This window comes from Sceloporus undulatus, chromosome 2 (assembly GCF_019175285.1).
Source record: "Sceloporus undulatus isolate JIND9_A2432 ecotype Alabama chromosome 2, SceUnd_v1.1, whole genome shotgun sequence".
In the NCBI taxonomy this organism is placed as follows: domain Eukaryota; kingdom Metazoa; phylum Chordata; class Lepidosauria; order Squamata; family Phrynosomatidae; genus Sceloporus; species Sceloporus undulatus.
In genome coordinates this window covers 308,335,630-308,350,021 of record NC_056523.1, presented here as the reverse complement: position 1 = coordinate 308,350,021, position 14,392 = coordinate 308,335,630, and the positions used below count along the sequence as shown (strand labels likewise).

The 14,392-nt window shown below is 39.0% G+C and overlaps 1 protein-coding gene across 7 annotated transcripts in view; it reads right to left on the bottom strand.

Annotated features, from left to right (window-relative positions):
* Positions 1–14,392, bottom strand: part of LIFR (LIF receptor subunit alpha) — a 123,086-nt gene that overhangs the window by 100,238 nt on the left and 8,456 nt on the right. The window contains exons 1-2 of one of the 7 annotated variants that reach the window (XM_042452510.1): positions 13,133–13,251; positions 9,915–10,199 (exon numbers count right to left, since the gene is read on the bottom strand). The exons of 2 other annotated variants lie outside the window; for them this stretch is intronic. The gene's annotated coding sequence lies outside the window, so the exon portion shown is untranslated. Of the gene's footprint in view, positions 1–9,914; positions 10,284–13,132; positions 13,337–14,392 lie in introns of those variants that run through there. 4 more of the 7 variants (XM_042452501.1, XM_042452505.1, XM_042452502.1 and 1 more) reach the window with 4 other exon arrangements.

Here is a 14,392-nt window from a genome sequence, read left to right as displayed (position 1 = left end):
ATTCGTGGGCCACAAAACATGTTGTCATTTAAATATATATATATAACCATTTGAAATATGGATTTATCCCAGGAAGTTAAGAATTTCCTAGCTCAAGAGGGTAATGAGTGAAGAAGTATAAACAGTATTTATAGTACTAAGTAGAATTAAATAGAATGTATAAAGAGGATGAACTCAAAAAACATAGGCAACTAGACATATTTAGTTATAAGAAATGAAAAAAATTACAACTGATTATTCATTATAAAATAAATGGGAAAGAAGTACAGTATAGGAACAGAAATAACTTTTATAGTGAAAAAGTTTGCAAACAATACAATAGCTGTACAACAGAGGCCATAAAAATAACAATAGCAATAGGAAGTACATTTCTATACCACTTATCAGTGAACTAACACTCCCCAAGCAGTTTACAATGTGTAAGCCAATTGTACCCCACAAAATACAATAATAAAATAAAAGCTGAGTCTTGATGAAGTCTAACATCTAGTAGGAGAGGAATAAAAAGAAGATACTGTATCCAGTTTCAAAGTACTTAGAAGACAGAATAAAAGCCAGTACAATGATCACAAGGATAATATTACTCAAGTAAATGAACAAAAATCATGCGGCAACAGAAAGGCAGAAAAGGTTGAGACGCTTTAAAAACACAAAAAATGGCATAGATATTAGTTATACTTTCTTAAAATGTACAGTACATATATGGCTTGGGTCCAGGATATCTGAAGGACCATACCTCTCTATATGAGCCTGCTTCAGCTACAAGATCCAGTCCCACTACCTACCTAGACATTTTGGGTGGGTACAAGGAAAAGATCTTCTTGATGGATGTTCCCAGACTAAAGTACTCCCTGCTTAGGAAGGTTAGGATGGTTCACTCCTTGGTTTCCTTCTCCACCAAGTGAAAACTTTCCTATTCCAACATGATTTCAGGAGCTGAGTACAATGGATTTTTAATGGTGTAATTTTTTAAATATATCCTCTCTTCTAAAATAGTTTTAATTTTATAGGTTGCTTAATTGTGTGTGTTTGTATGTATGATGTTTTTGTATGTTTTTAATTTGTATTTGATTTCTGTACTCTGTAAGCTGACATACAAGCTGCGGGGAAAGGCAAGATATAAATGAATAAGATAATATTAAGACAAAGAAAAAGAAGCAATCCTCATCTATTCCTGTGCTACTAGGTATGTTTTCTACAGCAGAACTAACCAAATTATTTTTGCACTAGTAAGAGCAAGAGAAAAAAGCAAAAAGAATTTGTAGATATATTCCAAAAATGTCAAAAATAACAGTAGAATAACATCTGTGCAAATAGCGAGGAAAAAAATAGTTATTTACCCATTTGGGGAGTTTAATAGACTCTAAAAAGTCATTACTACATTCCATCAGGACAAAAATGTTCAAATCTTGAGAAGAAATTTTAGGATTAAAGTTCTAATTAGAATAAGGCTCTTTAAAAAGGAATTATAATAATAACTTTATTACGGCCATTTGGCCAGCACAATTACAAAATTCCAATTTAAAACACAACATAGTTTCATGTACAGGCAGATTGGAGAGTATAAACAAATGACAGTCTATAAAAAGTAAGGATAAAAAGTAAGGACAGGACTGCACGATCAGGCAAACACACAACGAGTAGGATGCCATCACCTCGCAAACAACTCTATCGTATTGTGTAATAGAGCACCACATTCAAGACATATTAGTTCAAAATCACAATCATATCCCCTATCCAAGCAAGAGTTAAACTACAAAATGCCATTAATCAGATATATTCCAAAAATGTCAAAAATAACAGTAGAATAACATCTGTGCAGATAGCGAGAAAAAAATAGTTATTTACCCATTTGGGGAGTTTAATAGACTCTAAAAAGACATTACTACATTCCATCAGGACAAAAATGTTCAAATCTTGGGAAGAAATTTTAGGATTAAAGTTCTATTTTTAGAATAAGGCTCTTTAAAAAGGAATTAGTAAACTGAACAAGGTAAAAAGGAACATTAAAAAACACACACACAGGTTTCAGCAGTAGTTCCAGAGGTATAGATGTCTGGCACAGCTTTAATCTTTGACTGACCAATATCATAAAATAAACTGAGCGGCGGTTTGCAGGCGCTGCCGGTTGCTCCGCGAGGGAGCCGCAGCTTCTGTACCGCGCGGCTCCCTCACGGAGCAAAAAAGCCCGAAAATGGCATTTCTTTTTGCGCCCCAGATGTGATGCTGTGAGGCGCTAGTCATGCACTCGCTGCATCACATCCGGGGTGCAATGTGCGGACGCTATGCATCTGCTATGTCAAGATGGCGGCGCCCGTGTGGAAGGGCACTGCCATTTTGTACGTATCCAGTACGTACTAGGGTTAGGGGTGTCAAGAAGTGAATACGTACTTTATGCCTGGAACAGGCCTGAGTTAGGTATCTGCTGGGGTTTAGTTTGAGATCCCCCAGTGGATACCAAAACCTGTGGATGTTCAAGTCCTGTTGAATACAATGGATAGTAAAAGGGTGTCCCTTATATAAAATGGCAAAATCAAGGTTTGTTTTGTGCAATTTAAAAATAGTATTTTCAAGCCATGGATGAAAATCCGCTTGACTCTGTGGATAAACAATTTATGGACATGGAGGGCCAGCTGTATACAAGAAAGCAAAATTCTAGCCTCTTGTTACCCATAGTTACCCAGCAGTAACTAGCACTGAACGCTCAGCAACTTGTTTCTAATTATTTATACTAAAGGACCCAAATATAAACACTGTGTAGAGCTGAATAAATTTGCAACATGATCAGGATGTGAGTGACTATTTTCAGGCCTTTTTCACTTGAAACTCCTTAAAAGCACTGCACTAAATGTATTAGAACAGAAACACTTTTACAGGATGTGTTGTACATTTCAGTGAGATTAGTAATCACTTGTCTGTTTCCCTTTTACTTTGGCAGCACTGTAACCTTGGCTAGAGGGAAAAGAAAGCAAGAAACTCCATGAGAACAGCACTGCGTCTAGTATCTGCAGAGCTCAGCTCATCATATGCCAACCCTGTGTTCTTTTCATACCAAAAATTCTAGGCAAGAAAAATACCAAAGCAGTGGATGGCAGAGAGAAAGATTCCCAGGCTCCCAGAAACAAAAGTAGCTATTATTCCACTCCTTTGCAGCGAAAGTAATCTACAGCCCTTTGGGGCTGGCTGAACTTTCCCTTACCACAATTACCAAAGCTATTCCCATATATATACCCATTTTTGGCTTTTGGTACTAAAATGTTAGGAACAATTCTGCTCAGCTTCCTAGCTAGAATATGGGTTTCAAGTTTATTTTACAGCCCGTTGCCTAATAAATTGGATTTTGACATTCTTCCCTCTTCCGCTCCCACCACAAAAAAAAGTTATTTTTAATCCAACAAAGAGCAACTCCCAAATTTCTTCTCTCTGGCAAGAACATGAGCTTTTCAGCAAGGTTAAAAGTCCATATTAAGCAAGACTGTCAAGGTGATTCTGTAGGTGAAACAGACCTTCCCACATATACATAGTCTCCAGAACACCCAAGGGAATTCAGACTGTATGCTAAAATGGAATAAAGTGTATGGATCAAAATCAAGGGACTATTGACATACCTTAGTCTGAACTGGATAGTCAGTGGTAAAAATAGAAAGAAGATGAAATCTGAATGCAATTTGTTTCTGAGTACTCATATCCCTAGGATTGCACTGAAAGTCTCTTAAAGCTATAAAGATAGGGTTGACCAAGCCTTCCAGTACCATTCCACTGGCAGACAAAATTCCTCCCTCATGGCAAGTGGAGCTGATGTGATAGATGGGTGGTCAATACACATTTCTTGGAAATCTGGTGTCCTGGGTCTTTAAAGGCCAGGTTCTGTCACCTATCAGAAAATTAAATGAGATGTAGTACAAAATAAATAAATAAATCTTCAACCTTTTAGTAACCTGATATGTTTCCACCTGATGAGTTCTTATCACTTCCTGGACTGGTCCACATTTAACCTAGAAGGATTCAGAGTACAAATGTGTGTGTGTTTGTGTGTGTGTGTATGCGTGCGCACACACATGTGTTACCATAAAGCCCCAAATATATGATGATGATGATGATGATGATGATGATGATGATGATGATGATGATGATGATGATACACCTCATCACCCCCACCACTGTATGCAGCTCCTCCAGTGCCATTTTCTTCTGCATATTTTCTGCTGATCAGGGATAATGGAGTGACAGTAAGATAGGGCTGCTACCAAGCTAAAAGATTTGACTACGTTAAAATCATTGCACATTAACAAAGCTACTTTTCCTTCCATTTTGTGGTGGAATGTGGCCATGGATTGAGGACTGTTCGTTCCATCAAGGTTATCTCTCTCAGGGGGCTGTCTCTCTTCTTGCCAGCTGTTTCTTCTGAGACTTGTGGGCATAGCTTTCTCCTGGAAGACATAGATGAGTGTGCCGCATAGCATGGTCGGCATCCCTGGTCTGCCATCCTGCTATCCTCTTATCATGGTGGACAATCCTAAAATTCAACTGCCAGTACAGTTAGCATCTGAACACAGTTGTTCTTATGGGCTCAGGGCTCAAAACATGTTGTGCTGCATCACAAAGGCAACTGAGCAATGTTTTCTAAAGTCCTTCATTAAACACCTTTAAGTTTAAACAAACAGCAAACTGGAAACTTTTAAATTTATATATCCAAAATTCTCAAATGTAATGCAAGGACTCTGGAGACCAGGATTCAAATTCCCATGCAGCCATGGAAACACAGTGGGTAACCTTTGGCAAGTCAGACTCTCAGCCTCAGAGGAAGGCAAAGGCACCCCCCCCCCTTGACAAATCTTGCCAAGAAAACTCCACAATAGGTTTGCATTGGGTCACCGTAAGTCAAACGTCTTGAAGACATGCAACAACAAATTCACAGACTATCAATTGTTGGCAAGTTCAGTGCTAACTCCACTGTTCTCTATTAACTGCCATTAGTTGAACAGAGAAAGGTGGCTATAGCCTTTAGTTCACTTGCTGCCTTATCTACTATCCAACTAGGTGGGCAGCCTTGGAAAATAAATCAAGAAGCCTGACACATAGAGATTACTTTATAACATGTTACAGAAGTCTTGCCATGTAACTGTTGCTAACCAGACAGACCCAGCAGTTTCCTCCATCTCCTATCGCAGAATGTTTATTTAAACATTTGTAGTTGTACTTTCTGCAGTGACACAGACAAAGCTGTTGATTCACATTATCAGCCTTGTACACAAACGACTTAGCACATTGTACTAGTCAACATGGAGTGATTTAAAATAGCCATTTCAATGCCAGCTTCGCCATATGTTGTATGCTATACTGTTATGATGTGCATTAAATATTAGTTTAAGGCTTAGCATAAGCCACATGAAAAACACTCCACAAAAAGTACCATCATAGCCAAATAAACAACTTGGCTAGGGAGTGGGACTTTCATTTTGGCAATATGAGACAGCAGTTAGCTAGTATTTCTTCCATTCAAATCAGCATTGACAGTGTCAGGTTCTTCCTAAGGTCTATGCCACAGCAGAAGGGCCACTGCCAACTGCCTCAGCTGTATGACATTTGGGAGCAAGCAGGTGAAGGAGAAAATGAATGGCAACAATGGAGAAATCAAGCAGCAGTGGCGGTTGTCTCCTCTCTCACTTACTTTCAGAATTGTTCCTACCTGAGATCTTCCAAAATACTCTACAACTAACAGAGATGCAAATATTTCCCCCACTACAAATCCAGCAGGTAGCCTAAGTCACACTCTCTCTCAGTCTCGGTCTACTCCCTCTCTCTGGTATTTGGAGACAATCCTACCAGCCTTACAAGGATTACTAAAATAATGTATGTAAAAGCTCTTTGAACACTTTAAAAAAAGACAGCTACATAAATGCAACAGGACAGTGTCAAGAGTTTGGGCATATGTCTGGCACACTCCCTTGAGCTACAGCAGAGAATTCTAATTCTTCAACTAAACTAGAAATCCTACAGTTCCACAGGATTGAGCCATGCTTGTTAAAGAAGTATTGAACTGCCATAAATGGTGCAGTGTGGAAACACCCTTAGGCAGATATATAAACTTTTATAATGTCAGATTATTTCTCTGTGATGTTTTTGTATATTTGTAAATTTCCTGCATTAATTTGATTGTGAATGAGGTAGTTATGTTCAAGCCCATGTTTTTTTATAGGATTATATTTTATAAGGATTTACAGTTGTTCTCCTTTTTGAGAGTTAACATTAATTGAAATGCATGTGATACAATTCTAGATTTTTAAAGCAGTAACCCTGTCACCATGGCTTAAAGACTGTATAGGCAGACAGTCTACTTTTGACTTCCCAAACCTGGTGTCGCACAAATGAGGTGGACTATTACAATATGCTTGGTGGAAATTATGAAAATTCTGCTTCAATTTGCCTGGAAGGTAGAATCTTCAGGAAAACCAATATATTGCATTTGAGGTAATAGTAAAACCACAGGATTAAAAACCTAGTTGAACAAATGAGGAGGTGCAAAACAAATAAAAACTAAACAAATGAGACCCCCAAATTCATTTTTACCATAAATGCAAATGGCAATTTGAACAATCTAACTGATTTGCACTGGGCTCATTTTCTGCACTGTAAAATAGATTAAAATTCCATTTACAGTTTCTGGGATTGAGGGAAATGGACGGAAGGATGCAGTGCAACTGAGAGAGCAGAAATTTCTCTGTTAGGATATATCCTGCTTTTCTTTGCCAAAAAACAAACAAAAAAAGGCAGCTTACAAAGAGATCAAGATAACAAGTCAGTACGAACAAGATTAAAATAGAGTAAAAGAATAAAATGGCTGAGAGCACAGACTTCACATGCGAACCGTTAAGTCTTTGCTGTTTCTACAAGGGCCGGAAAACAATCCTGCTCAAGAGTGGAGTAACACTTCCAGTTGGTGTAGACATGAGATCATGTTGGCCTCCAGATGTGACCTCTGCTGAGCTGTATTATTCTCACGGCTGGCACAGAGAATATCAAGCGACATTGACCAGTGCCTGATTTCACATTCAGCTGTTTCCTATATTCCTAGAGTTCCTAGGTATATTTAACTATAACTGTGTTCAAGCATTGTACTGCGACTCTGGAGAACATGGTTCAATTCCCGGCTCACCCACTAAAAAACCCACTAGGCAAACTTGGGCAAGTCACACTCTCTCAACAAACCTCCTCTGAGCAAATCTTGCCAAAATAACTCCATAATAGTTTCACCTTCAGGCCACCATAACTTGAAAACAACTTGAAGGCACACAAAATTACAGGTTTTAGTTTGTGCGGAAGCCGTCACAATGTTAAAGAAAACCCACAGTACCAAACTGAGAATGATCATCACATTTTTTAAAATGTCATCCTAATTTGTTGCCATATTGAGGAGAGTTAAAATGACTGGAAGAAGCATATCATAGTGAGCAATGTTACCAGAGACCTATATTAATTAATTAGCAACAGGCAAGCCAAGATATTCCAGCCATACATGCTTAAGACAAAAAGGCTCCAAACAATAGCACTCCTAGTTTTGCCATTGTCTAATAAGTTAAAACAAAATACTAATTTCTTCTGACTATTTTTTAATAAAAGGGTTGTACCAATATTCCATACACTTAAAACATAGCATAAATACACATCAGCATAGCAACTCTGGGTTACTCAATTTTGCGACAGAATGCACAATGGATGCCACAGTCTTGAGCCCACCTATTATGCAACAGTTTGTTAGTTCCCCATGCACCTAGTCAAATGTGAAGGAAAGGGCTGTGAGTGCTTACAGAGTAACTGGCTGCACTAAGTACCACACATACACACCGCTTCAAAAAGTACAAGTGCCGGTGCGACTCCAACATGGGTCCAAAACACACTGTAGAAATAATCCAGTTTGAGACTGCTTTAACTGCCCTGGCTCAATGCTATGGAATGCTGGGAACTGTAGTTTTGTGAGACATTTCGCCTTCTCTGTCAGAGAGCTCTGGTGCCACAATAAACTACAATTCCCAGGTTCCCTAGCACTGAGTTAGGGCAGTTAAAGCAGTCTCTAACTGTATTGTTTCTACAGTGTCTTTTGGACCATAGTGCCCCAGCAGGATTCTGGCCTACGTGATCACGCTTCAGCCCAGTCTGTATTTCTGCCTATACCGAAATTCAAATAATAACATGCTATATTCTGTCATATGTCCAAGGTAGATGGCTACAGTCAAGCCATCTGCATGTGAAGGCATGGGTCCAGAAACCTCCCAAAACTCTAGAGAACGAGAATGGTGCATCTCTTCAAGACAAAAACAATACATTCATTTAGGAATAAAATGTTCTGCATTACTTCAATGAAAAAAAGTTATGCTATACAGTATTTATAATGTATAATTACAATATAAATTAGCCCTACAGATGTTTGCTGCACTGCAGCTCTCCAGATTTTTGACTGAAATTCACATCATCCATCACCATTGGCTATGCTGACTAGAACTGATGGAAATTTCAGTTTGAGAGGCCAGATCTCTATCTCTAATTTACAAAATTTGGCTTTTGGTTTTAACTCTTCTCTAGTAAAATAAGAAATATTCAGTTTCCATAATTAATTTCTGCTTTTTAAAGACGGTACAAGAAGCATAAACAATATCAGGCTTTAGAGCCTATACAGTTGTTTACATTCCCCCCCCCCCAAAAAAAAAAAAGGAAGGAAGGAAAGAAGAAAACCGACCTATCACTGTTTAATCATGAAATGTTTTTTCTATAGTGAGTGATGGAAGTTATACCTGGAGTTCCATACACTGTCCCTACTCCATTCTATCTTTAGTGTCAGGTTTGGCAGGTCTTCTCTCAGCTAGGTCGGGCCAGTTTTCCTCAAATTGGTGACTTTAGAATATGCTTGATTAAAAAGCAACACAGAAAGTAACACAATCTAACACTGATGGTGAGCACTAGTCTGTGCAAGGCTATGTTCAAGGCTGAGGTTCATGGGAGAGAAGAATTTGAATATGTTTTTCCAGTTGAGATCCAATTCATTATAGCTTCACAACAAATCCCCCCACCAAGTCAGAGAGGAACTGTGGAAAAGGGAGGAAATATCTTTTGGCTCTGAGGCAAATTTCAGGCTGTTTAGGTAACTTTAACATACTGTAACGTGAGCAGAAAGAGATCGCCCAAACTGATACACTGTTGAAACCATATTTCACTTATTTGAATACAAATGTCACAGTAAGAATACAGTTACATTAATTTACAATATTCACTTTTTCTCCACCTGGGTGGCACCCATAGGGAAGGATAGGAAGAAGCAAATAAAGTATTGACTGTTTCCAGATGGAATTCAGCATGATGGATTTTACATTTAAATTGCAAGGAATGACTTATGGCAATACTATATAATGTAGAGGACCAGCAGTTATTTTCTTCCAGTGCACCAATGTGCTAAGGACAGGGACTGTATTCAGCTACAACTGTTTCTTTCTGGGAACTCACCAGAGACTGGAAGCTGGTGTCTCATGGACTAGCATTGGTCCATGGACCATCACTTTGAGTAGTACTCATCCACGGCACACATGGGGAACCATGGCCTTCCAAATGTTTTTGGTCTACAGCTCCCTTCAATCCCTTCCTATTGAATCTGTTGCCTAGGGCTGATGGGAGTTGTAGGCCAAAAATATCTGGAGGGCCATGGTTGCCCCAAATGGTTAAAATTTCTAAAGCATCACTTCATCTAACATTTATCCAGTAGAATAATAAGAAACATTAAATTTCCAGAATTAATTTCTGCCTTTCTGGTGGGGGGGATCAATGAGAAGTTTTCAAGGCATTGTGCATTCAAGGCATTGTGGTCAGTGTAGATGGAGTTAAACCATTAACTGTGGATCCCAGCAAGGTGAAAACTGGTACCGTACCTTAACACCTCTTTTGTTCGCAGTTGCAATCCATCCAGACAGATTTTTGAAACTTCTATTTCTTCCTTTACCCCCTAATTTTTGTGCTCTTCTGCCTAATGGAGAGTTCTGGAGATCCTGAAAGCTCAAGTTTGCCTTGGATCTGCTTTTGGAACATCTTGGCACTTTTGTAACATTTCAGCGTAACAGATGCTATTATCAATCTCTGCTTTTGGTTTCAGCCCAAATGAACCTACGTGGAGTAGGAATTCCATTTTGCTTTCACATCAGTCCTCTTAGGCAATCCTGTCACGGGAATAGAGGAAATGATTTTCCATGATGGACCAGCTTCTTCTAGAGAGATAAGTTTAGTCTAATCACTCCCTGCCCTTATGCAGGCAGGAGATACAGTGTTTCCAATACACTTTCTGTAGTGAGATCCTTTTAGTTTCCAATTAGACACTCCTTTATATATATTATTGATTTTTTTAATTGTTGTTAGGCTATTTTATTTTGCTGGTTGTTGGAACAAGACACAACATTCAGTATTCAGACCCCATGCTGATTTTTATAAAATACAAAAACAAATACCAAAACTTCTGCACTTATTACAACTGAGTGAATGGGAGTCAAAGTTTAAAGGCCACTGTTACCTCTTACTTACAGATATTTATAGATGTCTCCTAAAGAGTGTTACATACGCTGGCACATTTTTAAGGGCTATGCAAGCCGTCACCTTGGTATTTAAGAGAAAGGTCTTGCTTAACACTTGCTAGCATCATGGGGTAGAGTTGGGCTTAAAAATGTGGGACCTGGAGTTAAGTCTGCATCCTCAAGAACACAGTTCTCTGTATGCCAATGGGACTTACTATCCAGTAATTGGCACTGCACAATCTAGCAGAAGAGTATACATCCATGTGCATGTATCACCTCCACTCACTACCCAAACCATTCATGCTGTGCTCCCTACACCCATCATTATCAAATCTGCCAAAATAAAAATCACCCCTGCTGCAATCTATGAAACCCACTGGGTGACCATGGGCATGTCACACATGCTCAGCCTCAGAGGATGGCAAAGGCAAACCCCCTCTGAGCAAATCTTGCCCCAAAACAAAAAACAAAACAAAAAAAACCCTTTGCTAATGTTGACTTCAGGGTTGATTTAAGCTGGAAAGGACTTGAAGATACACAACAACAACATCATGATCACTGGAGGAGACCCAGAGAAGGTTGTAATCATCATGAAGATCTCTGGATGAAGCAACTGAGAGCATCCTTCATTCCATCAGAGTTGTTTGATTGTCTTTAAGTGGAAAGAGTATCCAAAGATGATACAGGCTGCATGCACATGATTATATTTATTATTTTTATGTATGTAGTCCCCAAGGCAGTACATTTTTTTTTAATACCCTGAAAATAAGACTCCTCTACATTGTAGAAATAATGCAGTTTTGCACCACTTCTACTGCCACAGCGCTAGCACTCTTTAGCAGAGACAGCTAAAGGCCTTGTAAAACTATAAATCCCAGGATTCCATAGGTTCAGCATTTAAAGTGGAGTCAAACCTCCATTATTTCTACAATGCAAATGAATCCACAATGAACTGTAACTTGTGATATTTTCACACCCATTTAGAGGCAGATGTTGCATGGATATCTGCTATGATTTTTTTTAAAAAGTCAGCAGAGTACATAATCTTTCCCAAAATTTTTCATTCAGGACCAGTTCAAGACCTCTTTTATAAACCAACATCACTTGAAGGAACACTAATGATAAAGGCCTATTATTATTATTATTATTATTATTATTATTATTATTATTATTATTATTATTTCTATCCTGCTTTCCTCCCAAGACTGGGATCCAAAGTAGCTTTTACAAAATAAACGCCTGTCTCTCACTCCAATTCTCCTCATTTTAAAATTGGCTGTAATGCCTAAATTGGTTTAAAGTGCATTTAGCTCTCTTCCACATTAAAAATGTTTACATATATGTAGAGATGGTACAAGAGAAACTTCCAGTGCTTTCAGAGTCTTTTGTGAGGGTGAGGGAGGGGAGAGAATGTTGTGTTCCACATTAGAAGATGAAAACAAAGAGGAACCATTCTCAAATTGTGTGATTTGTTTATTATACCCACCATATTTCAGCATTATAATTTCCTTTGTAATACCTTCTAAAAACAGAAGAATGTGTATGAAAACATTAACGTAAAACTGATTTATACATTTGTGGGCTATCAGTTAGAAAAAGGGAGTGCCTGTGTACTTTTTCAAAACTGTTTTGGGTGCAATAATAAGAATATATATTTTGGGGGAAACTGAATAGGTACCACATACTATGTTCATAAAAGAGGTACAGCTGTAATTGCTTGAATCCTAACTAAATGAAGGCATGTAATCTTATGTTTTCTGCAAAAGTATTTAATGTGTGAACTTTGAGTTTATGTTTTTATATTTCTTTTTGTTTGTTTGTTTGTTTGTTTTTTTAAAATGCCACCAAAGAAAGAATTATAGTTCCAAAACACCTCGGACATTATAGTTCAGGCACTTTGAGAAACATTTATTTCCCCCTTTTTTGGCTAACAATTGCTTCCCCTTTATGTTGGTTTTGGGAGTTGGAAAGAAATCATTTTATAGTTCCAAAGCACTTGACCAATTCTTCGTACCAAGATTTTGAGCCAAGCAGCACAAACGCCATGTACACAAAAAAACTGTGGAAAAATAAAAGCCTTGGCTTGGTGCCTAAATAACATAAAGGTAAAATGTAAATGAGCAGCACTCCAATATTCTTTCCCATATGAATAGTGTATTTGCATTGCTCCAGGTACTACTCAAGGTACCAGAGTGACCAAATCTCACCAGAAAGGAGGACGTTCAAGAAAACTGTAGGAGATTACAAAATAAAAACTACAAACACTAATAGAAATAAAATTTCTGCTTCTCAGTCATGCTTAAAATGGAGGACATTTTCAAATTTTTAAATTCCCCCTGGACAGAAGGTTAAAATGGAGAACATGTCCTGGAAAAGGAGGCTGTCCACTCACCCTGCAATGTGCTCAACATCAGCGACCAGAAAAGCTGATTTCTGGATCACAGCTTCCAGGATCCACTAGCCTTGGGGGATTCTGAGAGCTGTAATCCAGACAATGTCCCCCTGCCTCAAAAAAAATCTCTATTCAATATATTTTGGTTCTGCAACAAGCTCTGTCAAAACCAAGACAACTCAAGAAGACTTACTTCCTTCCCAGCCATGAGTCTGGAGGCCTCCAGAATTTCTGAGACAACCTGCTAAAGCTTGCCTTTTAAAATCATTAAAAGAAATGGCTTACTGATATAACCCGAAAGCACATTGGGTCATCTCTGGAGCCAATACCGGAGCCAAATGCCATTGGCAATGACCCTGGGCTTACTTTCACTGGACGTCCTGCCAACACCACCTCCACAACATTTCTCAAGGGAGGGATGGAGGGGGACTCACAAAAAAAGGAAAAATCTCTGAGTCACTTTTCGCTGCCGCCTCCTCCTCCTCCTCCTCCTCCTCCTCCTCCTCATTCCTCCCACGGCCTGATATTGTGTGTCACAGTCCAGCTGGAATCCACAACCACCATCATTCAAAAACGCTCCCACAAATACCACCAAGGATTATTTTACTTTAAAGGAAAACAAGCTTCCCTTTCAATAAAAAAAGCCACCCCAGACCATCCTAAGGTGCATTGGAGGATGACTCTGGGAGGCCAAATCCCCCCACTGGGCCATGAAAACATTATCCATACAGGAATATGATAGTGGAAAAGGGTTTTTGAAATATGGGAAAATAAGAGTAAGAGATAAAGTGTTACATAATGGAGATTGCAAGACTGTATGTTTGTTTGTTTTCCTTAAATTGATTTGGTTTTAAATACTGTTATGTAAATATAACTGAAATAAACATATGCGGGGATAAAAATTTTTTTAAAAAACCACCCTGGGTGGGACCTTGGGCAAGTCACACTCTCTTGGCCTCTGAGGAAGGCCCAGGCAAACCTCCTCGCCAAGAAAAACAAACCCGTTAGAGGGTCACCAGAAGTTGGAAACAACTTGAAGGCACACAACAACAACAGGACTCTGAGGGCCAGGGTTCGATTCTCAGTTTGTCCACCAAACCCACTGGGTGACCTTGGGCAAGTCACACTCTCTCAGCCTACAAGGATGGTAATGGCAACCCCCCCTCTGGAGAAACATTGCCAAGAAAAGCCCAGTGTGGATCACCCATAAGTCAGAAACTACTTGAAGGCACACAACAAAACAACAACATCAAACCCCACAATTCTGGAGGCTAGGGTTTGATTCCTTGCTAAGCCACCAAACCCACTGGGTGGCCTTGGGCAAGCCACACTCTCTCAGCCTCAGGGAAAGACAAGGGCAAGCCTTCTCTGAAGAAACCTGGCCCTGGGACAGGTTCACCATAAGTGGGAAACGACTTGAAGGCTCACAATAACAACAGCAGCAGCAGCAGCA